At 45.6% G+C, this 26,401-nt stretch overlaps 1 protein-coding gene across 1 annotated transcript in view; it reads right to left on the bottom strand.

Annotated features, from left to right (window-relative positions):
* kcnj12a (potassium inwardly rectifying channel subfamily J member 12a) overlaps positions 1–26,156 on the bottom strand; it is an 85,773-nt gene extending 59,617 nt beyond the window's left edge. The window contains exon 1 of the mRNA XM_086000255.1: positions 25,494–26,156. The gene's annotated coding sequence lies outside the window, so the exon portion shown is untranslated. The remainder of the gene's footprint in view (positions 1–25,493) is intronic.
* Positions 26,157–26,401: the final 245 nt, after the last annotated feature.

Raw genomic sequence — 26,401 nt, 5'->3', positions numbered from 1 at the left:
GTGCCGGCAAATGAGCCCGGCACCAAGGAGAAGTGCCGGGCTCTCGGGAAACAGCCGGCAATGCCACGGGGGGGGGGGGTGTAGGAGGCCGGGGATGGAGGTGCTGGCAGGCGGCCGCCGAAAAAGCGGCCGCCCGCACCTCCACCTTAACTAGCGCCACTACCGCCACAGGTAGGCCCCTGTGAACCGGTCGCGATTTGCGACCGGCGTTAAAGAGGCGGGCGCGACCAAATATGGTGATCGGGGTGGGAGCGTGGCGCTGCGCACACCGATGACGTCATCGGTGGCGGCGCAGCGCTACAGGCTAACGCCGCCATTAGCACCCAGCTAAATATCGCGGGAGGCGTGGCCAGTGGCGCTAAAGCCACTGAGTGCCCTCTTTGGGCGCTAACTGGTGGCGCAGCCCACTGAATTTCTAGGCCAGTATGTTTAAGTAGGACCTTTGGTAAATGATTTAAATTCAGGACTTTTACTCAAAGACTCCCTTCAAATTTGAATAATAGTACAGGTCTTCCTGAACCTGCTATCCATCTCTGTGAGCCAAATACAATTCCAACCGCACTTAATTGTTACCATGATGTTCTACTTAAATTCGCACGCTTAAAGCAGGAATTTTATTCGCAACCTTCCTCCAAACCTGAACAATGGTGCAATCCCTCCACAACTACCAATGTCTAAATGAACAACGATTGATTTGAGTTCTCGGTGAAAACGTAAATATTGGCAGCTGCTTTAACCATTTGGAACACTTTGCAATGTATCAGGACCTGCACCATTCTCTCTCATTGGTTTTTTCCTCAGATGTATCTGTCTTCAGCCTTCTGATTGGACTTTATTTGCAAGACATCGGATAGTAATCTGTCTATAACATTTTTACTTTCAAAGCTTCCAATAATGGCTTCCCTGGGGACTTTTGTCCAATTGAAATTTTCCGTCAATGCAAAGAATTGGGGAGGAGCTTGCAAACACTAATGCCCAACACGTTCTGTGAATGGTTTTAGCGGGCTTAAAAGTGGATAAATCCCCAGGTACAGACGAGATGTATCCCAGGCTGCTGTGTGAGGCAAGGGAGGAGATTGCAAGGGCTCTGACACAAATTTTCAGAACCTCTCTGGTCACAGGGGAGGTGCCAGAGGACTGGAGGACAGCTAACGTAGTACCATTATTCAAGAAGGGTAGTAGGGATAAACCAGGGAATTACAGGCCAGTGAGCCTAACATCAGTGGTAGGGAAATTATTGGAAAAAATTCTGAGGGACAGAATTAGTTTCCACTTGGAGAGGCAAGGATTAATCAAGGATAGTCAGCATGGCTTTGTCAGGGGGAGATCATGTCTAACCAATTTGACTGAATTTTTCGAGGGGGTGACTAGGTGTGTGGATGAGGGTACTGCAGCTGATGTAGTCTACATGGACTTCAGTAAGGCTTTTGACAAAGTCCCACATGGGAGATTGGTCAAGAAGGTAAGAGCCCATGGGATCCAGGGCAATTTGGCACATTGGATCCAAAATTGGCTTAGTGGCAGGAGGCAGAGGATAATGGTCGAAGGTTGTTTTTGTGACTGGAAGCCTGTGTCCAGTGGTGTACTGCAGGGATCGGTGCTGGATCCTTTGCTGTTTGTAGTGTACATTAATGATTTAGATATGAATGTAGGAGGTGTGATCAGTAAGTTCGCAGTTGACACGAAAATTGGTAGAGTGGTAAATAGCGAGGAGGGAAGCCTCAGGCTACAGGACGATATAGACGGGTCGGTCAGATGGGCAGAATAGTGGCAAATGGAATTTAACCCTGAAAAGTGTGAGGTGATGCATTTTGGGAGGACTAACAAGGCAAGGGAATACACAATGAATGGTAAGACCCTAGGAAGGACAGAGGATCAGAGGGACCTTGGTGTGCATGTACATAGATCCCTGAAGGCAGCAGGACAGGTAGATAAGGTGGTTAAAAAGGCATATGGGATACATGCCTTCATTAGCCGAGGCATAGAATATAAGAGCAGGGAGGTTATGATGGAGCTGTACAAAACGATAGTTAGGCCACAGCTGGAATACTGTGTGCAGTTCTGGTCGCCACGCTATAGGAAGGATGTGATTGCATTGGAGAGGGTGCAGAGGAGATTCATCAGGATGTTACCTGGGCTGGAGCGCTTCAGCTATGAAGAGAGACGGGACAGACTAGGGTTGTTTTCCTTAGAGCAGGGAAGGCTGAGGGGGAACCTGATTGAGGTGTACAAAATTATGAGGGGCATAGATAGGGTAGATAGAAAGGAACTTTTCCCCTTAGTAGAGGGGTCAATAACCAGGGGCATAGTTTCAAGGTAAGGGGCAGGAGGTTTAGAGAGGATTTGAGGAAAAACTTTTTAACCAGAGGGTGGTTGGAATGTGGAACTCACTGCCTGAAAGGGTGGTAGAGCAGGAACCCTCACAACATTCAAGAAGCATTTAGATGAGCACTTGAAACGCCATAGCATACAAGGCTACGGACCAAGTGCTGGAAAATGGGATTAGAATAGATAGGGCTTGATGGCCGGCGGTGGACACGGTGAGCCGAAGGGCCTCTTTCTGTGTTGTATAACTCTATGACTATATGACTCTAATGGCCAGTTTTCTTTGTCAGTCATAAAAAAAATCATAGAATCATACAACATAGGAGGCCATTCAGCCCATCGTGCCTGTACCGGCTCTTTGAAAGAGCTATCCAATTAGTCCCAGTGTTATACTCCCGCCTCACTCTCCCCCCCCCCGCTCTCCCTCCGCTCCCGCCCTCCCGCCGCTCCCTCCCCGCTCTCCCTCCGCTCCCTCCCCGCTCTCCCGCCCCGCTCTCCCTCCGCTCTCGCCCCGCTCTCCCTCCGCTCTCCCGCCCCGCTCTCCCTCCGCTCCCTCCCCGCTCTCCCGCCGCTCCCTCCCCGCTCTCGCTCCGCTCCCGCCCCGCTCTCCCGCCGCTCCCTCCCCGCTCTCCCTCCGCTCCCGCCCCGCTCTCCCTCCGCTCCCGCCCCGCTCTCCCTCCCCCCCCCACTCTTCCCCCCCCCACTCTTCCCCCCCCCCACTCTTCCCCCCCCCCACTCTTCCCCCCCCCCCCACTCTTCCCCCCCCCCACCCACTCTTCCCCCCCCCACTCTTCCCCCCAACATCCATTCCATAGTTACTTTGCTTGTCTATTTTGGAATGTGCGTAGGCATTTTCGATGAATGCCAAACCTATTAGGGCTGTGGGACTGGGTAACCTACTTGTATAAGGCATGGATGGCCATGCTCTTAGAACATTCGGCTGATTAGGAGTTGAACTCCCCTGGCTCTTGACTGCTTTCAGACAGAGAAGGCAGTTGTTATAATGAGAGGTTTGTTACAAAGACTGGATATCTACCTCTGATCAATTGAGGCAACGTTCCATTTACGAAATGGCTGATCATTAAAGGGCACCATCTTGATGACTAAGTGTCTGGCACAGGTTTTTTTAGTTTGTCTACAATCGTTTGACACAATTCAAAGGATTTAATGGTCTTCTGCACAAAATATAGAATTGTTTTCTTACGTTAAATGCTGTCGAAGTTCGAGCAAGACTCAGACGCCTGGTAACTGGCAAACAATACCTTTATTTACTTGTACAAGGGGAGAGCAGTACAATCAAAGGTTGATAATGCCCATCATGATATTCTCTACATACAGAGCAAAACTGTTTTTCCTCTGTGCCATATCACAAGTTGAAATAGAGCAGAGAATTACATTGAATGATACGTTGGGGCTTAGGTGCCACATAGCTGTGGCTTAGTGGTGGCACCCTGAGTTAGAAGGTTGTGGGTTCAAGTCCTGAAAATCTAGGCTGACACTCCAGTGCTGTACTGAGGGAGTGCTGCACTGTCGGAGGTGCCGTCTTTTGGATGAGACGTTAAATCTACCCTTTCAGGTGGACATAAAAGACCCAATGGTGCTATTTCGCAGAAGAGCAGGCGAGTCCACCCCTGGCCAATATTTCTCCCTCAACCAACATCACTAAAAACAGATTATCTGGTCATTATCACATTGCTGTTTGTGGGAGCTTGCTGTGCACAAATTGGTGCAGTGTTTCCTACATTACAACAAGTGACCACACTTCAAAAAGTGCTTCATTGGCTGTAAAGCGCTTTGGGACGTCCTGAAGTTGTAAAAGACGCTGTAGAAATGCAAGTCCTTTCTTTCTTACTATACTTGCACCTCTGTGAGCTGAGCTTGAATCTAGACTGATGGGATATAAGGTCTCCCACCAGCTGATGGATGTAAGGATCCAGTCTCAAGCCAGTTTATAGAGGATGCAAATCCACCGCATAAACCTGCGCATCGTTCAGGCAATGAAACATAGAAAAAGTGGGGCAGGAGTCGGCCATTCGGCCCTGCTCCGCCATTCAATATGATCATGGCTGATCCTCTATCTCAATACCATATTCCCGCTCTCTCCCCATACCCCTCGGCCACTCAGAAAGACTTAAAGATGACAGATGTGGGAAATGGGGCTAATGTTCGGAGCTCGTGTTACCAGGGGGGAGTCTAGCCGTTTGGCAGGCCACGCTAATCAAGTAATGGCGGCTATGCTGTCTATGGTTTTCCATTTGTTAATACAACAGATGAAACTTATGGCAGTGTGCCGGTGATTTCCTGACATTCTCAGTCAGCAGGACCAAGATGGAAAAGAAAATTGGCCCTTAAAAGTGAAATGTAATAATTAAGAAGGATCAAGTATGTCGTAATGTTGATTTAAATGCCCCATTTATAAATACAGTGGGGACGTGATGTACACATATGATTAAAGGTGGTGGTGAGCGAGGAAGGGGGGAATTCAGTAACGTGTCTTGAGCAAATTAAAAAGTCAACCTATGCCTGAACCTGAGTTGGTGCAGTTGCCTTGAACTGACTGTGTGTCGTGTCTTATTTTATGTAATTACAACTTTCTTAATTGAATATTAAAAAAAAAAAATTCCCATCCAATTGTCTCCCTTTTCCTGGAGGCACTGACTTGTGTTGGGGTACGATTCTGCACGCACTGGACTCTTCACCCAGCCAGCCATTCTTTGTGCATGAGCCTGGATGGTATCAGCGGGCTAGTTGACTATGAAGGGCTTGACAGCTGAGCCCAACCACTTCGCCACCCAATGTCCACAATCAGATGCTGGCCAGCAGTTGTGACTGGGAAGTATCCAGATGTTGGGAACTTTATCCTTCCATGCTCCAGCCAGGCTGAGCCCAACTGATAGCTCAGCACAGACCAGGAGTTGTCTGTCCTCTCAGGTGGACTTAAACGATCGAAGAAGAGCAGGGGAGTTCTCCCCCGGTGTCCTGGGCAATATTTATCCCTCAACCAACATCACTGAAAACAGATTATCTGGTCATTATCACATTGCTGTTTGTGGGAGCTTGCTGTGCGCAAATTAGCTGCCGCATTTCTTACATTACAACAGTGAATACACTTCAAAAATATTTCATTGGCTGTAAAGCGCTTTGGGACATCCTGAGGTCATGAAAGGCACTATATATTAGATATTAGTGTTAGATATATTTCTTAAGGCTAAAGGGATCAAGAGATATGGGGAGAAAGCAGGGGCAGGGTACTGAGTTTGGATGATCAGCCATGATCTCATTGAATGGCAGAGCAGGTTCGAGGGGCCGAATGGCCTACTCCTGCTCCTATCTTCTATGTTTCTATAGAAATGCAGGTCTTTCTTTTTTACCTGGAAACTTCCTGTTGGGTATGACTCAGTTCCACACTGAGCAACGCATTTACCAGCTGAGCAACTTTTTTTTTTATATACACAAGTTCCCACTCAGCTACAGACCTACCACCTCAGACAGATGTAGCCGCACAAACTACAGACCCTGCACCCTAACCAGCTTTGACAAATTCAATACGAATCATATCAACTTAAAAGCAGACAAGTCTTAGAGTGCAAATTGCCAGTCCATTATGATTTTGCAGCATGCCATTCTGGCGCACGTTGGGTGGGAAATAGGACTCGGTGAAAGACTAGCTGGATGTTGCAATAACGGCAGTAGGGTTGGTATGCTGGAGTACAGCGAGTGGTGAGGACCTGGAACTCGCTGCTGACGGAAGTGATGGAAGCGGGGACACTCAGCGTTTTCAAGGGAGAGACTGGATAGGCACTTGAGGGAAATAAACTTGCTGGGCTGCGGGGATAGAGCAGGGGAACGGGACTGACTGGATTGCTCTACAGAGAGCCGGACGGACTCGATGGGCCGAATGGCCTCCTTCTGTGCCGTTATGACTCTATAATGAGGCGATGGACCTTCTTCACCACAACCCATTTTGTGGGGGTTCAGGAAGGTTTTTCTGTTTATGAAAATGGGAGAGGAAGTGACAATTGGTGAATTAGAGGCTCTTGCTCAAAACTTAAAAAGAAGCGAATCTGATAAGAGGATTCTGTGGATTAGTCACATAATCCTAAATGATATGGAAGACAAATCTACACACCTCCTGGAGTTACCTCTTGTTAATCTGCATAGGTTTAAAACTGGAGATGGTCTGGAGACAGATATCTTTTGTGCACAACTGGTTCAGATGTCACTGAAGTTCTGATCTGAAGTCATAATGAATGGGCAGACCCAACCACAGCTTACTGTGGCCACTAGAATAGAGGCGTCCTGGTGGTATGTCAGGCCCCCACAAAATATCTAAACATGCTCCACTTTCGTAATGGGTGAATGCACCTCCAACTGATGGTGCTACTGAGCCACAGGGGCTCTTTATCTCAAAAGGGGCTGGATTACAAAGGGGTGGAAGTGATGCTTCAGTTGTGCAGAGCCTCAGTCATACCTCATCGGGAGTGACTGCGTTCAGTTCTGGGCACCGTACCTCAGGAAGAATATACTGGCCTTGGAGGGGGTGCAGCGCAGATTCACCAGAACGATACCGGGGCTGAGAGGGTTAAATTATGAGGACAGGTTACACAGACTAGGCTTGTATTCCCTCGAGTCTAGGGCCGATCTGATTGAGACGTATAAAATGTTAAAAGGATTCGACAGGGTAGATGCAGAGAAGCTCTTTCCTCCGGTGAGGGAGTCAAGAGCGAGGGGACATCATCTTAAAGTTAGAGCGAGGCCATTTCGGAGGGAAATCAGGAAGCACCTTTTCACACAAATGGTAGTAGAAATCTGGAATTCTCGCCCCCCAAAAGGTGGTGGATGCTGGAGGGCAATTGGAGCTTTCAAGATTGGTAGTTTTTTGTTGGATAAGGGTATCAAGGGATATGGAGTTGAGGTACAGTTCAGCCATGATCTAATAGAATGGCAGAGCAGGCTCGAGGGGCTGAATGGCCTCCTCCTGTTCCTACGAGACCAAGAAGGTCGCAGGTTTGATTCTCCAGTATTAGTTGGCCTCAGTCAAGCCAGCAATTGGGATGCTACAGCGGACTAAAATGCCCCTGGGCTAGGGAAAGGGGAAAAGGATCTAGCCATGTTTCCCACCCCTGATCAGTATCCAGTGACCCTTGATGGAAAGTGCGCGCATGTGGATGTCGATAAGAACACAGTCAGTCAGCCGAGATGCTCCCCTATCGAACTAAGTCCCACTGTGCCTCGAATGTTATTATCCTGTCTTCGGGAGAGGAGAGAAAAAGGTAGGAAAACTGGAAATATTTATGAATGGCAGTAAGTGAACAGATCCATCTCTTCATGACATTTCGGATTAGGTGACAATTCAGCAGCATACACTTCCTCTAAGAAGCGAGCGTCTATATATAGCCTTAATAAAATGAAGTCAGTGCTGATAATGGTTATAAGTTCCGGTGAAATGACATTGAACGAAGATGTCGAGAAGCACAGTGCAAAAAGATATTGTTACATACTTCACAGGAAGGTGTTACACTTAAAATGGGCTCCTGGGAGTGATTCTAAGGCAGCAAAATCATTTAGGGGTTCAAGACGCAAGAGCAAAGAGAGGCGCTGAACTCCAAGAATCACTCCTGTGTGTCTGTCGGGGTCTTTATAAATAAAACAATTTAATATAGTGTGGGGGGGGGTGGGGGTGGGAGCAGTAGTGGAATGTCGATGGCCAGAACAATCCACAGAATCAATGCATGCTGACTAAAGGATTGCTGTCCGTGGCTTAATCGCTGCACGTAACAGCGATCATTACATGGCATTACTGGAATGTGAGCCACCAGAATATTGGTCAATTATGAAGGGTTTTCATGGAGTAGGTAGGGAGAAACTGTTGCACTGGCAGGAGGGTCGGTAAGCGAAGGACGCAGATTTAAAATAATTGGCAAAAAAGCCAGGGGGGAGATGAGGAGAACTGTTTTTACGCAGCGAGTTGTTCTGATCTGGAATGCGCTGCCTGAAAGGGTGGTGGAAGCAGATTCAACTGTAACTTTCGCAAGGGAATTGGATAAATACTTGAAAAGGAAACATTTGCAGGGCTGTGGAGAAAGAGCAGTGCGTAGTGGGACTAATTGGATAGACCTTCCAGAGAGCCAGCACAGGCACGATGGGCCGAATGGCTTCCTTCTGCGCTGTACGATTCTATGATTCTATTGTACAGGAATTCAAAGTTTTAAAACAGAATGACAAGGGGATTAAAGGGCAGCATCTTCATGACAAAAGTGTTTGGCAAACCTTTCCCTTGTGAATTTGTAAACACGTAACTCGGTAGCATAAATCATATTGAAATAATCTCTGGGATCATCATAGCACACGGCTCTTCGGGTCCTCCCCAGTCAAAAAGGTTTGCCAAAGTTTTTCATGCATTCCTTTAAGAGGCTGCCCCTTTAATAGCCCAGTATCTGTCATAATCACAGAAAATGCTGGAAATACTCAGCAGGTCAGGCAGCATCTGTGGAGGGAGAGAAACAGAGTTCACATTTCAGCTCGATGCCCTTTCGTCCGGTATCTGTCATATGTTTTTACTTCTATTTCTCTGCGCAAGTGTGACTACTGTGTGTTGTTGAAACCGGAATACTGCCCTCAAAAACATGCCTTACTCCCCAGCCACTGTTGCCTGAAGCAGTGTGAGCTATATGTTTCCCATGTCAGTCATCTCTTGGCCTTTGTGAGTGAGTCAAAGGTTTTTGACATCACAAAGTGCTTCTTCCATTAAGAACTGGGAATACTGCCTGCAATGCCCCGCCATCCTATCCGTCACCAAGAGCACTTACATGTAACCTCCACAACACTGCCCTTTGCTGCCTCTGCCACTGCTGAGACCCTTATCTGTGATTTTGTCACCTCTAGACTTGATTTCTCTAATGTTCTCCTCGTCAGCCTCCCTTCCTCCACAAACTCCAACTCGTCCAAAACTCAGTTATTAATATCCTGTCCTGCTTGCATGTTACAGTACTTCCTATCATCGCTGACCTACATTGTCTGTCTACCAATGCATTGAGTTTAAAATTCTCGTCCTCATCTTCAATTCCTTCCAGGGCCTCGTCCCACTCTATCTCTGCAGCCTCTGCCAACCTTGTGTCCTTTCCCTCACCATCTGGTTCTCGGACTCTGGTCATTTGTGCATCCTCCCAAGATCAGATCAGCCCTGATCTCATTAAATGGTGGAGCAGGTTCGAGGGGCCGAATGGCCGACTCCTGCTCCTATTTCTTATGTTCTTATGTTCTCCCCTACCCCACACCCTTTGCTCCACAATTGTTGACACAACCTTCAGCCACTTGGGCCCAACTGTCTGCAACTCTCTTCCCTAACTGTCTCTAAGTGCTGGCTGTGGCTCAGAGGATAGCACTCCCATCTCTGAGGTAGAAGGTTGTGGGTTCAAAGTCCTGATGCGCCATCAATTACTCAAAAGACTGAAGTTGAGCGAGTAACAATCAGGCTTTTATTAACTAAAGAATGAAGGTCTTGTCTCGAGTGGTCGACCCGTCCAGAATACTAAGGGACTGGGAGGTAGTCACTTATATACCTGGAATAGTGGGAGGAGTCAGCCGAGGCATGTCCAGACCTGTACCTAGTGGAATACACATACAGACACAGACAGGTATGACAGTGGTTTACCACAAGTCCCACTCCAGATACTTGAGCACATAATCTAGGCTGACATCTCCCAGTGCGGTACTGAGGGAGTGCTGCACTGTGGGATGTGCCGTCTTTCGGATGAGACGTTAAACCGAGGCCCCGTCTGCTCTCTCAGGTGGACGTAAAAAAATCTTGTGGCACTATTTCGGAGAAGAACTGGAGAGTTCACATGGTATCCTGGTCAATATTTATCCCTCCACCAACATCACTAAATGCAGATGATCTGGTAATTTATTTAATTGCTGTTTGTGGGAGCTTGCTGTGTGCAAATTGGCTGCTGCATTTCCTACATTACAAAAGTGACTAAACTTCAAAAGTACTTTATTGGCTGTAAAGAGCTTTGGGACATCCTGAGGTCGTGAAAAGCGCTACATAAATGCAAGTCTTTCTTGCTTTCTTTTCTCTGCCTCTCCACTTCCCTCTTTAACCAAGCTTCAGGTCAACTCTCCTCGTTCTCCCATTATTGATCGGCGTCCGTTCCTTCTACACATTTATTTTTCCCGTTTATCTGGCTCCCGCTTTCCCCACCCCCCAACCCCTTGCAAAGAGCCCGAAGGGGATTTCTACATTAAAGATGATATAATTTTTTTTTTTTATTTGTTCACAGGATATGGGCATCACTGGCAAGGCCAGCATTTATTGCCCATCCCTAATTGCCCTTGAACAACTGAGTGGCTTACTGGGCCATTTCAGAGGGCAGTTAAGAGTCAACCACATTGCTGTGGGTCTGGAGTCACATATAAGCCAGACCAGGTAAGGGTGGCAGATTTCCTTCCCCAAAGGACATTAGTGAACCAGATGGGTTTATTAACAACAATCCTGTAGCTTCACCATTACTGATAGCAGTATTTTTTCAATTCTGGATTTATTTAATTAACTGAATTTAAATTCCCCAGCTGCTGTGGTGAGGTTTGAACTCATGTTTGTGAATCATTAGTCCAGGCCTCTAGGATTACTAGTCCAGTAACATAACCGCTACGCTATCGTACGCAAGTTGTCGATACTCTCAATGGACTAAGGGAAAGAAGACTATGCATGGAGGTCAGTCTGCATGTGTTTCAGCGGTGATCTCCACTTCCATCGACTAACAGGCAATGGGGCAAACACTCCTCAGTGACTGCCGTCTCCTGGTTTCTCTTTACGTCCTATGACATGGTCCTCCTTTTATCCAACCACAGAAGGATGAAAGGCCAAGTAAGCCTCCTTGACCTCGAGTCTGCTGCTCTGTCGAGTTTTGCCAATGGACAGCAACTTCATGAGGTCACAGAGGAGGAGACATTGCACAGAGTGTTTGCTTCTAGCCTGCTGTTTTGAAGGCATAACATGCAAGAACAAGGGAGCACTGAGAGGCACCAATAAGCGAATAAGCACCTGCCATTATAGCAATTTAGCCTTATGTGCCAATTCAATAGATCAACCGTCCCTTTTATTATCCTTTGGAGATAACTCTGTGCTTCCTACAACTACTTCTACAGCCTGCTGAAGGTGAGACACAGGCCAGCAGAATAGTCCAGCTTTTTCTAGAACATTCTAGCTGGAGAAATAAAAGTTATTGTATCGGTGTATCTTACTTCTGGTGTTGCTGCTGTGCCTGTGCTGAATGTATAAGTAAGTACAAGCTGCACTGCTAAGAAACCCAGTCTCGCTGTATTTGCAGCGTAATAACTAATGACACGATTAAGTCAAAGTTGCAAGCAAGGATGGGAAAATAACTGGCTCGAATAATTAATGGCAGCACAAATTCGCCAAGTGGGAAAATTCTTCTTTTGCTCCTCTCGTAAAGGCGCTGCCTCACCCTGGGGCTCGGTTCTGTTGGTGCTGCCTTGCCCAGGAGACCACTGTTCATGCACGAGCTTAGATAGTGAGCGCCCAGGCGAGGGGGGGGGTGGGCAGCAAGGCCGAGCATGAGGTTGATACACGCACAGTTCCATCAGGGGTGGATGAACAGCAATCAGCAGTAGAAGCCCTGGTTGATGCCACCTCTGCTAACGTTCTATTGTCACTCTGCTCCAGAGACTCGAGCGCAAAATCAAGGCTGACACTCCAGTGCGGTACGGAGGGGGGGGGGGGGGGCGTTCCACTGGCAGAGGTGCCATCTTACAGAGGAAACGTTAAACCCTCTCAGGTAGACGTAAAGGGAGCTACGGTTGGACTCTGAGGGGAAAAGAAATCAGCCTGGGTTTCTGCTTCTTAATTCTTATCCAATAACTCTTGCTGGAAAGGGGGTGTCCAGGCACATGTTTGTCTGGATCACACTCAGCGATGATATTCCCAAAAAGAATGCACTAGCATTTACATAGCGCCTTTGACAACCTCAGGACATCCCAAAGCGCATCACAGCAACTAAGTTCTGGTGATGCACGGTCACTGTCGTAATGTAGGCAAATGCGGATGCCAATTTGCGCACAGCAAGATCCCACAAGCATGCAATGAGATACACGACCAGGTAATCTGTTTTATTTTAGCAGTGTTGGTTGAGGGGTGAGAACGCTGGCCAGGACATGGTGTTGGACAAATAGCCTGCCAACACTCCCTGTCCAGGATCACACGAATAATGGACACCTAGCTTGAGGTGAGAGAGGGCAACTGGCAGCCATGGAAGTGTACCTCACTAAAGGGGGCAACAGTGGAGGGAGATGAGGAATAAATTGGAATAATGAGATGTCACGTGGAGCTAAAAGCGATGGCAGAAACCTGCACAGCAATATCTTATGCTGCCAAATGTTTAATAAGGTCTACAGCCAACATACGTTCTTGTGTTCCAAGCAGGGTGATTGCTTGTGACACATAGCCATTATTCTCAACCACAAGAAGAATAAAAAAACACATTAGTTCTAGAATGTGAAGTGTTGCCTTGACAACAGTCTCCCAGTACATCATTATCATTCTAAAAAACATCAGTTTCACAATCTGAAGGTATAACAATTCAAAGTTCAAAGCTTGCTGCATAGCTGACAAGATCAGGTTTCCCAAGCTTGCGATACTGGAACAGATGTGAGTGGTATGCTGGGTTAGCACACCATCCTTGCATCTCTGGGACTGTAGGTTCAAATCCAACCTAGTCTTTGTTTCCCTATCAACTGGCTGTTAAGGTCCTACATTGACATGAGCTTGGGACAGTGAACCCAGTTCCTAGTGGGTATGAACCAACAACATAATAATAATTACAGTTCGTCACATATCGGTGCTAAATTGGCAGCCTTGTTTAGACAATGTGGAACGTTTACACTTCTACAGGCGAGAAGGATGTTCTTCAAAGATTGGGGCAGAGGATTATTCTGCATCCGGCTGTGTTATACCTGACCAGGGAGGGCTTGATACTGATACTGATTGGCCAAATAGTGCCCATTCTCCAAAACACCTTGATACGGATAGAAATTCAAACCAATTTCCAAATTCAAAACCATGATATAATAGTTTTGGACAATAATAACAACAACAACAACTTGCATTTATATAGCACCTTTAACGTAGTAAAACGTCCCAAGGCGCTGCACAGGAGTATTTTAAGACAAAAGATTTGACACCGAGCCACGCAAGGATAAATTAGGGCCGGTGACCAAAAACTTGGTCAAAAAGGTAGGTTTTAAGGAGCGTCTTAAAGGAGGAGAGAGGTAGCGAGGTGGAGAGGTTTAGGCAGGGAATTCCAGAGCTTCGGGTCCTAGGCAACAGAAGGCACGGCTACCAAAGGTGGAGCGATTATAATCAGGGATGCTCAAGAGGGCAGAATTAGAGGAGCGCAGATATAATTGAGAAGGGTATAAGTACGACAAAGACCAGGGTAATAGATTGGAGAAAAGCTGATGAGGGGCTGAGAATAGAATTTGGGAAGATAAAATGGGCAACAATATTGGCAAATAACGATGTAGAACAGCAATGGGAAACATTGAAAAATATATTTTGCTAAAAAAAACAAGAACAAACTAAACACTAATGAGACACCATGAATGAATAAAGACATAAAGGAAAAATTGAGGGTAAGGAAAGGGACATACACTAAGTACATGCAAAGCAAGGGGAATATAAAGAGCCTAGGAGAGAAGTCAAAACAACAATTAGGAAGGCAAAGAGGAACTATTAAATTAAATTATCTAGTAAAATATTCTACAGGCACATAAATAAAAAAAGGAAAGCCAGGATGGGAATAGAGCCACTAAGAAGGGATGGTCAGGATAAAATCACAGGCAGCGATAGCGAAATGGCAGAAATATTAAATAATTACTTTGCTTCAGTATTTACCAGGGGGACATATCAGGTGGACATGACATTGGAAGATGAGATTAGAAATTATATAACCGTATTTAAAATAAAAAGAAGAGAAATATTAAATAAACTAATCAAACTCAAAAGAGGATAAAACCTCTGGACCAGACGGATTACACCCGCGCAGTTTAAAAGAATCTAGGGAAGAGATAGCAGTGGCACTATTACACATATTTAATGATCCATTAGAACAAGGTGCAGTGCCAGAGGACTGGCGGATAGCTAACGTAATACCTATATTTAAGAAGGGAGATAGAACATGTCCAGGTAACTATAGACCAGTCAGCTTAACATTGGTGGTAGGAAAAATAATGGAATCCCGACTAAAGGCGAAAATAGAAAAACATCTAAAAAACAAAAATATAACAAAAAATAAGCATGGATTTCAAAAGAAAAGTCTTGCTTGAGCAACTTCACTGAATTATTTGAAGAGGTAAGAGAGACTAGACAAAGGTAATGCAGTAGATGTACTATATCTAGATTTCCAAATCTTCAATGAGGTACCACATAATAGACTAATGCATAAGGTCAGAGCATGCGGAGTCAGGGGACAAGTAGCAGAATGGATAGCTAGCTGGCTGCAAGACAGAAAGCAGAGAATAGGGGTAAAGGGTAGCTATTCACAGTGGCAGAAGGTGGGTAGTGGTGTTCCACAAGGATCAGTGCTAGAACAACTGTTGTTCACAATTTATATTAACGACTTAGACTTTGGAATCAAAAACACAATTTCTAAATTCGCAGATGACACCAAATTGGGAGGAATAGTCAAAACTGAGGAGGACTTCAACAAATTACAAGAAGACATTAATAAACTTGCAGAATGGGCATACAACTGGCAAATTAATTTCAACATAGATAAGTGTAAAGTATTACTTTTCTTACCAAAATGTAAGGTCACATATGACTTGGAAAATAAGAATCTAAATGAGGTAGAGGAACAAAGGGATCTGGAAGTACAAATACATAAAACACTAAAAGTTGCGACACAAGTTAGCAAGGCCATAATAAAAGCAAACCAAGCACTAGGGTTTATTTCTAGAGGGATAGAATTGAAAAGTAGAGAAGTTATGCTAAACTTGTATCGAACCTTGGTTAGACCACACTTGGAGTACTGCGTACAGTTCTGGTCGCCATATTATAGAAAGGATATAGAGGCACTGGAGAGGGTGCCAAAAAGATTTACTAGGATGATACCAGTACTGCGAGGTTATATCTATCAGGAAAGGATGTACAGGCTGGGGCTCTTTTCTTTTGAAAAAAGGCGGATGAGGGGTGACCTAATAGAAGTCTTTAAAATTATGAAAGGTTTTGATAGAGTAGACAGAGAGAGAGTGTTTCCACTTGTGGGGAAGAGCAAAACTAGAGGCCATCAACATAAGACAGTCACCAAGAAATCAAATAGGGAATTCAAGAGAAACTTCTTTACCCAGAGGGTGGTGAGAATGTGGAACTCGCTACCACAGGGAGTGGTTGAGGCAAATAGTATTGATGCATTTAAGGGGAGGCTAGATAAGCACATGAGGGAGAAGAGAATAGAGGGTTATGCTGATAGAGTTAGATGAGGACAGGATCGAATGGAGCATAAACGCCGGCATGGACTGGTTGGGCTGAATGGCCTGTTTCTGTGCCGTATATCTTATGTAATTCTATGCAATTAACAAAGAAAAAATGCTCCAGTTTCTCCACAAAACTTCAGTTGAAAGGACAAAAAAAATTTTTAAAATATGAATCTTGCATTTCAATTCCGATGTTATTTATGTCTTTACTGAGTGTCGAAATAATTTCTACCCAATGATAATACGTATTATGATCACTAGGTGAGTTCAAGTGAAGAAAGCCCTTTGGCTCATTTGATCCCCTCTTTCCAGAATACCAACCCTACCACCTTCCTGTTACAGCATCTAGCTGTCTCTTGAATTAGTCCAGTGTCCTGGCCATAGCCACCAGTTCAAGTTGTTGTTGTTCAGCACCCTCTGGGAAAAGAAATACTTCCCAATATCTGTCCTAAACCAGCTCTTTATAATCCGGTCATCAATTTCTGCCATTTTTCTGTGAAGACAGGAATTGGGACTAAACTTTGAAGATCTGACATTCTCCACTAAGCTTTCCTTCTTCCCCCTCCTCACATATAGGTGCGGATTCTTGTTGGGGAACTATTCCACAAACGCCAAATGCCCCTCTAATACCCAACAGTCATTCTTCATGTAGACATTCTTCATGCAGAGCCATCTGACTATGAATGCTTTTCACAGCTCAGTGCGATCCTCTCCTTACCCAATATGCACATTCTTTAGCTTGGCTCGCTTGATTGCAAGAACCCTGGCTGATTTTTGCCTTTCCTACTCTGGGGTCATTAAGACACATTGGAGCACTCCACTGCCATGCCAGCTGAGGTCAGTTGACCCAATGCAGACCAAGGCATTGGACCTGGGAATATCTTGATCTGTGTGACCCAGTTCCACACTCATTCTGCATTACCCACTGAGCCATCTGGGCAGAAACCCATCTTTAATCTATCAGACAAGCACACTCTCTCTTATAAAACTCCCTGCACTGCATTCTTATCTTCAAGTGTCACCAGATAAGATTTATTGCTGTGCTATAAGACATTTATTACAATAAGTAGCTCACAACATGCTTTACTCCCACAAGTCAGGTTATAAATGAGGGTATAGGATCATCATAAAAGTTTCAAATGGTCTATTTTGAAAACATAGTCTAAAGAATCTCGGGAAGACTAGAAGCTTGGGGTATCCCTGGAACAGTTCCCATGGATTGGAGGATAGCTAATGTAACCCCACTATTTAAAAAGGGTGGTAGAGAAAAAACGGGGAATTATAGACCGGTAAGCCTGACATCGGTAGTGGGGAAAATGCTAGAGTCCATTATAAAAGATATAATAGCAGAGCACTTGGAAAACAGTGACAGGATTGGACAAAGTCAACATGGATTTACAAAAGGTAAATCATGCTTGACTAATCTACCGGAATTTTTTGAGGATGTAACTGGTATAATAGATAAGGGAGAACCAGTGGATGTGGTGTATTTGGAATTTCAGAAGGCTTTCGATAAGTTCCCGCATAAGAGATTAGCATGTAAAGTTAAAGCACATAGGATTGGGGGTAAGGTACTGTCTTGGATAGAGAACTGGTTGGCAGACAGGAAGCAAAGAGTTGGAATAAATGAGTCTTTTTCCGAGTGGCAGGCAGTGGCTATGGGGTACCGCAGGGATCGGTGCTAGGACCCCAGCTATTCACAATATACATAAATGATCTAGACGACACAAAGCTGGGTGGGCGTGTGTGCTGTGAGGAGGATGCAGAGAAACTCCAGTACGATTTGGACAGGTTGGGTGATTGGGCAGATGCATGACAAATGCAGTATAATGTGGATAAATGCGAGGTGGCAAAAACAGGAAGACAGATTATTATCTGAACGGCAATGGATTGGGAAAATGGGAAGTGCAACGAGACCTGGGTGTCCTTGTGCACCAGTCGCTGAAGGTAAGCATGCAGGTGCAGCAGGCGGTTAAGAAGGCAAATGGTATGTTGGCCTTCATAGCGAGAGGATTCGAGTACAGGAGCAAGGATGTCTTGCTGCAGTTGTACAGGGCCTTGGTGAGACCACACCTTGAGTATTGTGTGCAGTTTTGGTCACCTTATCTGAGGAGGGATGTTCTTGCCATGGAGGGAGTTCAGCGAAGATTCACCAGACTGATACCTGGGATGGCAGGAATGACGTATGAGGAGAGATTGGGTGGATTAGGCTTATATTCGCTAGAGTTTAGAAGAATGAGAGGGGATCTCATTGAAACTTATAAAATTCTAACAGGACTAGACAGACTAGATGCAGGAAGGATGTTCCCGATGGCGGGGGAGTCCAGAACCAGGGGTCACAGTCTAAGGATAAGGGGTAAGCCATTTAGGATTGAGATGAGGAGGAATTTCTTCACCCAGAGAGTGGTGAACCTGTGCAATTCTCTGCCACACAGGGCAGTTGAGGCCAATTCATTAAATATATTCAAGAAGTTGGATATATTTCTTGAGGCTAAAGGGATCAAGGGATATGGGGAGAATGCAGGGACAGGGTAATAAATTTGGATGATCAGCCATGATCTCATTAAATGGTGGAGTGGGCTCGAGGGGCCGAATGGCCTACTCCTGCTCCTATCTTCTATGTTTCTATGTATCCACACAACAGTGACTTTGTCCAGATCATTACATGGAGACAATATGATCCAATATGAAGGGGCTTGATAGGGTAAGCGTAGGGAAGATGTTTCCACTTGTGGGGGGAGACCAAAACTAGGGGCCATAAATGTAAGAAAGTTACCACTAAATCCAATAGGAAATTCAGGAGGAACTTCTAGTGTTAATGCAACGATGAAGAATCCACCAGTTCAGTGATACTGTAGCCAATGTTTTTTAACTTGTTGCTGCTGCATGGCTTAAGGACCCAGCAGTATTGAAAATTATTATTCGTCAAATGCAGAAGGACATTACCAATGGATCTACTGTGTGACGTGGTTCATTTCTAGTGAGTCGCTGGAACCTGCATGGCTTGAGCTTTTGGAGTTAAGTGGCGGGATCTGGTGACTGGGCTTCACTGGACAGCAGGAGTAAGGCACATTGTGTGAACAGGAAGGTCATCTATCTGGCTCTGGACAATCTGGTTTTTGAGTCTGGGACTCTCTTCGGTGTAAACCAGACACCCAATGACTTAAAAACAATGTCATTCTCCCTGCCCAGTTATTTCTGTGCCTTATGATGTATAGGAATTAATCATTGCGGTTATCAAGGTTTTGAATGAATCTTCATCAGCAGCGAAGGAATTGGTAAAAGGCAAACCATGATTCCACCCCAGGCTCAGTATATATCCACCCCTCTTCTCTTTTGAACTTGGCAGCTGTGTTTGAGAGAGGAAGAGAGACTGAAAAAATGGGTGGGTTTGGAGCGTGGGGGCAGTTAAATTGTTAAAAATCTGAATCCCGACCTGAACCCGCCTCCAACCTGCCCACTTCCTGTTTTGATGGGGGACGGGCAGCCAACCCGCTGCCAGGAGCCGGGACGCCAATTTAAATATTACAATGAGGCTGGAAGCCTCTCCTTTAACCTACATTTTGTTTTTAACTGCACGTGGCCAGGTTTTACACACTTCCTAAAACCCAACAGTTTTGTGTGCAGTTTTGGTCGCCTTATCTGAGGAAGGATGTTCTTGCCATGGAAGGAGTTCAGCGAAGGTTCACCAGGCTGATACCTGGGATGGCAGGAATGATGTATGAGGAGAGATTGGGTCGATTGGGCTTGTACTCGCTGGAGTTTAGAAGAATGAGAGGTGATCTCATTGAAACTTGTAAAATTCTGACAGGACTGGACAGACTAGATGCAGGAAGGATGTTCCTGATGGTCGGGGAGTCCAGAACCAGGGGACACAGTCTAAGGATAAAGGGTAAACCATTTAGGACTGAGATGAGGAGGAATTTCTTCACCCAGAGAGTGGTGAACCTGTGGAACTCTCTACCACAGAAGGCGGTGGAGGCCAGTTCATTAAATATATTCAAGAAGGAGTTGGATATATTTCTTAAGGCTAAAGGGATCAAGGGGTATGGGGAGAAAGCAGGGACCGGGTACTGAATTTGGATTATCAGCCATGATCGCATTGAATGGCGCAGCAGGCTCGAGGGGCCGAATGGCCTACTCCTGCTCCTATCTTCTATGTTTCTATGTAAGTTACAGCAAGGCGAGGACTGCTGCATCCAAGCAGGTAAGTGCCTTTACACCTACCTCTTGGATCCAGGATCCCTGCCTAGCCCACCCCGCCACGATCGGAGACCTCCCCACGAGGCCTCCGATCACCTTCCCGGATCCCCCACCTGATCAGCCTGAGGCCGGCCCCAATCCTCCGGTGGCCGGTCCCGATCTTCCTTCTCCTCCCCCTGGTCTCTCGACGGCCCCGATTTTCCTGCTTCCCACCTTCCCCCCCACCCCCGATGCTCCAGAGGCTGGCACCAGCCCCCACCCGATCTCTCCCTCCCTCCTCTGTGCGGCCTAGTGCCGCAGGCCTACCCACCCGCAGCCAGCCAGCCTTTCCATCTGGCTGGCTGCGGGTGGAAAACAGATGCTTCAGATGCAAATCAGGTCTTGCCGTTAAAGTCAGCAGGGTCTGCGGGCCCCTATTTATTTTTCTTACATGGCAGCTGTTGATGATCCTGCCATTGCCATTTACACCTCATCAAGAGCCATCTTTTGTTTCTTACCTTGTCCCATTACCACCTCCTTTTGCCTTGCACCAGCATCCCTCTTGTCTTTTAATCTCTCCTGCCTTCCAGCCTATCACAGACCTTCCCTTTTGTTCTTTCCTCCCCTCCCCCCTCTCCCTGCCCCTGCACTTGCTTAAAAATCTGTTACATCTCTAACATTTTCCAGTTCTAACGAAGGGTCATTGACCTGAAACGTTAACTCTGTTTCTCTCTCCACGGATGTTGCCTGACCTGCTGAGTATTTCCAGCATTTTCTTTTTTCTTTGACCAAGCTATTGGCTACTTGCCCTACTATCTCCTGATGTGTCTCAATGTCACATTTTGTTTGATAATACTCCTGTGAAGTGCCTTGGGATGTTTTACTATGTGAAAGGAGCTGTATAAATGCAAGTTTTGGAATATAATGTGGAGAAATGTGAAGTTATCCACTTTGGTAGGAAAAATAGAAAAGCAGAGTATTTTTTAAATGGTGAGAGATTGGGAAATGTTGGTGTTCAGAGGGACCCGGGTGTCCTTGTACACGAATCACTGAAAGTTAACATGCAGGTACAGCAAGCAATTAGGAAAGCAAATGGTATGTTGGCCTTTATTACAAGAGGATTTGAGTATAAGAGTAAAGACGTCTTACTGCAATTATATAGGGCCCTGGTGAGACCACACCTGGAGTATTGTGTACAGTTTTGGTCTCCTTACCAAAGGAAGGATATACTTGCCTTAGAGGGAGTGCAACAAAGGTTCACCAGACTGGTTCCTGGGATGGGGGGATTGTCCTATGAGGAGAGATTGAGTAGACTAGGCCTATATTCTCTAGAGTTTAGAAGAATGAGAGGTGATCTCATTGAAACATAAAATATTCTTACAGGGCTTGACAGGGTAGATGCAGGGAGGATGTTTCCCCTGGCTGGGGAATCTAGAACCAGGGGTCACAGTCTCAGAATAAGGGGTCGGCCATTTAGGACTGAGATGAAGGAGAAATCTCTTCACTCAGAGGGTGGTGAATCTTTGGAATTCTCTACCCCAGAGGGCTGTGGAGGCTCAGTCGTTGAGCATATTCAAGACAGAGATCGATAGATTTTTGAATATTAAGGAAATGAAGGGATATGGGGATAGTGCAGGAAAGTGGAGATGAGGTAGAAGATCAGCCATTGAATGGCGGAGCAGGCTCGAAGAGCCAAATGGCCTACTCCTGCTCCTATTTCTTACGTTCTTATGTTCCAAGTTGTTATCATGGTTTTTTTAGTGTGTGTGAATGGGTATAGGTTTGAACGTGTAGGCGGGAGTGTTGTAAATTGGATAGCCACTGTTGCTTTCTGTACTCGGACTGTTTTAGTATTCCCACGGAAATGCATATCGAACCAGTGACACATCACAACTCCAAGGCAAACCTATTGTACGAAAAGCTTAAAAACATTATATTGGGACTCTTCCCAATTTTAACTCACCGCCCCCTTACTAGCTTGGTGCGATCTGTCAAAACTATGCTTCTGGATGGGTTGGCTGGACACTCTAGCCTGTGTATTTATGAGCAGACATTGTCTAACGGTATTCTTTAATCACCTCATCAGGAGGCAGTACAGCCAGCCAGTCAGCCTTCGCTCCTCTCCCCCGTCCCTCATTTGACTTAGTTGAGTTTGGCAAACTTGCCTCTAGGGCATTGCACAGTCTGATTGTCAGACAAGAGACCGGGATTCAAAATCAGCTCTCCCAGTGGCTTATTATAGCTCATTGACAGCTGATAATAGTACGCCAAGATTTTAAAAACAAAATCACAATCTTAACTTAAAAATGACAGACATTTTATAACTTCATCCGTTCAGGAATTCTCCCCACGACTAGGCTCTTTCTGTAAGCTGTTTCTAACAGTATGCAACATTCTAGGGCTGTCAAGTATGACACCTATCGAGGGCCGAATAACACAGGAGCTAAAAGTCACAAAGTCTGGTTTTAGAGAATGTTTTAAAAACATTTTTTTTAAAGGAGGAACCTTTTCCCGTACAAGTCTTCTGTGATACATCAGTAAGAGGTTTTTTTCTCTCTCTATTGAGGGAACAGTGTCAGCCGTAGCTCAGTGGGTAGCACCCTTGCCTCGGAGTCAGAAGGTTGTGGGTTTGTAGACCCGCTCCAGGGACTTGAGCACGGAAAGCTAGGCTGACACTCCAGTGCAGTGCTGTCGGAGGTGCTGTCCTTTGTTAAATTGAGGCCCTGCCTGCTCTCTCTCTCTCAGGTGGACATAAAAGATCCCATGGCAATATTTTGCAGGGGAGTTCTCCCCAGTGTTCTGGCCAATACTTATCCCTCAATCCACGCCTAAAACAGATGATCTGGTCATTATCACATTGCTGTTTGTGGGAGCTTGCTGTGCACAAACTGGCTGCCACCTTACTACACTTCAAAAGTACTTAATTGGCTGTAAAGCGCTTTGGGATGTCCTGAGGTCATGAAAGGCGCTATATAAATGCAAGTCTTTCTTTAAATTGAGAGGATAATTCTCCTCCAGAATGCAGTTCAATTATGTAATTCTTCTATTAAAATAAATGCTTCAAGCTATAAATAGAGACAGTGTTGACAAATTAACACTCGAGGTTCTTAGTAGTTCTTAATTCAGTCATTTAACAGCCCACACTACCGTCAAATCCTCTTGTTATTTCTGTACTCTACATATTGACCAATATATATATATATATAACTATCCCATTATAGCATTCCCTCTTCTTGCTATAACGTACTGGCATGTTTTATTTTATTTTCACTAATATTGTATACCAGATTATATAAAATCATAGAAATTTACGACACAGAGGGAGGCCATTTGGCACATTGTGTCCGTGCCAGCCGAAAAAGAGCTCTCTAGCCTAATCCTGCTTCCCAGCTCTTGGTCCGCAGCCTTGTTTATTACGACACTTCAAGTGCATAGCCAAGCACTTTTCAAAATCTTGATGACTTTACAGCACGTGTCCTTATTTTAAGATTGTGGGGTGGAGCTGTGATCTGTATGACCCTTGAAGCCTGTGTGTTTTTCTATCCCTCTTCCTGTTCACGCACTTTTTCCTCTTCTTTTCCTCTTCGTTGCTTCCTTTCTTGGCTTGTTTAATTTTCTGAGACTTTTTTTTGCTGGAACTGTCTATGTGAAGAATGACTGTTAATTATAATCTCTTCTATATCGTTCCTTTCCTCCCTGTGACCCTTTCCCATTCTTTGCCTTTTATTGGATTGACAGGTCCCTTTTTGCTCATACTTGCCTCTTTTTGTGTCTCTCACTCTGTGAACTTTTCTTGCCCAGTTGTAATGTTCCTCTTTGCTCGCCATGTTCTACAATGATGCCAACAACCACCCTCGCTCTGTCCTTCCAGCTCTTGCTGAACTTTCTCTGCCTCTCTCAATTCCCTCCCGCGCTTCTTTGCACTCCTCTCCTTCTTTTCTCCATCTCCTCTTCCACCCCTCTCTTTCTCACCCCTTCCCACCCAAAATTGCATCATCTCCACCACCTCCGACAGCACCCCCCACACCCCCTTGCCCTCCAAGCCATTCCTGCTGTAGGCGCACTCTCCAGCTACCTCGCACCATGTGATCAGGTACTTAGGCAGGAAGGCAGTCGCCACTGGGGCTGAGTGTCAACAGACTCCCCACAGACTGAGGTGGGAGGAGGGGAAGGGGGAGCAGGCGGAGATGAAATCACATGTAGCAGAACTAATCGCCTGGGATGGTGCAGATGCAATTACACAAAGAGCAACAACCTTTGAAAGCAACATGCTGTCGCCTGAACGGACCATTTCGTTCAACAAATGTAAGCCACCAAATGCCACTTGTATGGAACTGTTCCCACCATGTTTTAATGCAAATGGACAGTCACTTGGAATTGCAATGCCCAACACGAGATAATGATATATAAATACAGAAACAGAAAATGAAATAATGCAGGCTGCAATTAAAAGCACAACTTAGAAGCCCCATTCGAATTTGAGCATATTTAAAATTCAGCTTTAAGAGGTTTGTTGTTGGATGCCCTACATTAAATTCAAAAAGCATCCCTACCAATTGTGCTACATTAGACAGGCAGACAGACCCAGTCAGCCAGATTGATATCGATACAGATATGGACACAGCTAGATAGACACAGATATTGACAGGTGTATGCTCCCCTCACTCAGCTCCTCTGGTCGGTTTGCTAAAACATGTTTGGATTCTAATAATGGAAATTAATTAATTTTTTTTTTTTACAGTGTGCTCGATAAATTTACTGACTTAAGGTTATTAATCTGGAGAACACTTTGTGACACTTCAATGCAATAAAAAAATGACGTAGGGCAACTAATGCCAGGTCCAGTATAACCTAATAAATCCGAATTATTTTAAAAGTTATATGTCAGTTTAACTTCTGCACAGTTTTTTTAAAAAAAGGTACAAAATAAGTACAGTACTGCAGTCACTACTTGATATAAAATAAATGCACTTCATAAAGACGGATCAAAACAATGAACCCTCACTACACCAATTCATGTTTCTGGGTAAATAAATCTCAGCTAATAATACAGGAAAATAATTAAATAAAGCAAAGCGCCTTGCTCAGATAGCGAGATTGTGTCTGTGAATCAGCCTCTATCGGCGAAGTGCCTTGCTTGGGGCCAGACTGTTTCGTAGTGTGTTTCAGCCGACCGTTATTTCCCCACTTAATTCCGCTTTTCGCTGGCTAACTTTACTTTCCCTCGATTCGAAAACATTCGTAATCGTCAATTAGCTTACACGCAACTCAAATCAAACACGTTGCATTAAAAAAAATGAATTTAAAATGTAGTTTTGGCGTCTTGTTTATTTTTTTAATTAAAAGTGCGCAAGACTTAGGATATTAAACCGTTGCATGTGCTTGCTTACTCGCCGGCGAATCCCCTGGTTTCACTTCAAGCATTCATCCGTTTAAAGTTATCGGATTAATTATCAAATTAAAAGGTGATTTAATTATTTTTTTTTGCTCACCTGCTCCTCCTCCTCCTCCTCCTACCCCACCCCACCACCTCTTTAGGCGAGGAGTGGTGGTGGCGGCGAAATAGCCCAAATATTTCTCATTTTCCAATGGTCCTGGAGCATGTCACGGGCAGGGATGGTTCTCCGGGACGAGAACCCTCTGTAAAATCCCGCATCAAAACTTGGGAGCTGCTTGTACCTGTTCATCCTAATGAATCAATCCGCTCCATTACAGATTCCCCAGGAGGGGGGTGGTGGTTGTTTGCTGGAAAGAAAGGAGAAGGAATCCTTCATGGAAAAGGAGCTGCTTGTTCACAATGTGGAGAAGGTGACACCATCCCAATGTGTGGCTTGCATGGTCCCGGTGGCTGGCTAGGCTTGTCAATATCACTTGGAGTTTCTCCTGGCGCTGGGCTGAAGCGCCACCCTTCTCTCTATCTCCCTCTCCCTCTCTCTGGCAGTCAGTGCGATGATGCCTGCGAGTGTTTCACAGCACCCCGAGTCCAGGTTCAGCCACACTAGGAAGGTTTTTTTTTTAAAAAAAATTCTGTCCAGCGCTACCTGATCCGGGAGGAACCCATCGCAACCCAGCACAGGCACACTGCGCATGTACTCGCAGGTCTGCCAGTGGCCAGACTGGGGAGGCTCCTCAGGCCGAATAACCTCTGGAGCCGGCTGCTGACATCGCCAGCCACCACCGCCACCACCCTCTCACACCCCCACATCAGCGCCGGGCCACACGGCTCCTCTCCACCTAGACAACACCAGCGGAACTCACAGGCACAGAGCTGGGACTCACACACATCTCATACGCCACACACACACTCACCCCCCCACACACTCATTCACACTCACCCCCCACACACTCATTCACACTCACCCCCACACACACTCATTCACACTCACCCTCCCCCCACACA

The sequence above is a fragment of the Somniosus microcephalus genome, chromosome 11 (assembly GCF_052327205.1).
Source record: "Somniosus microcephalus isolate GS21.2 chromosome 11, FLI_Smic_1.0, whole genome shotgun sequence".
NCBI classification, from domain to species: domain Eukaryota; kingdom Metazoa; phylum Chordata; class Chondrichthyes; order Squaliformes; family Somniosidae; genus Somniosus; species Somniosus microcephalus.
Note: the sequence above shows the minus strand (reverse complement) of the source record. Positions and strands in the feature narration are given on the sequence as shown.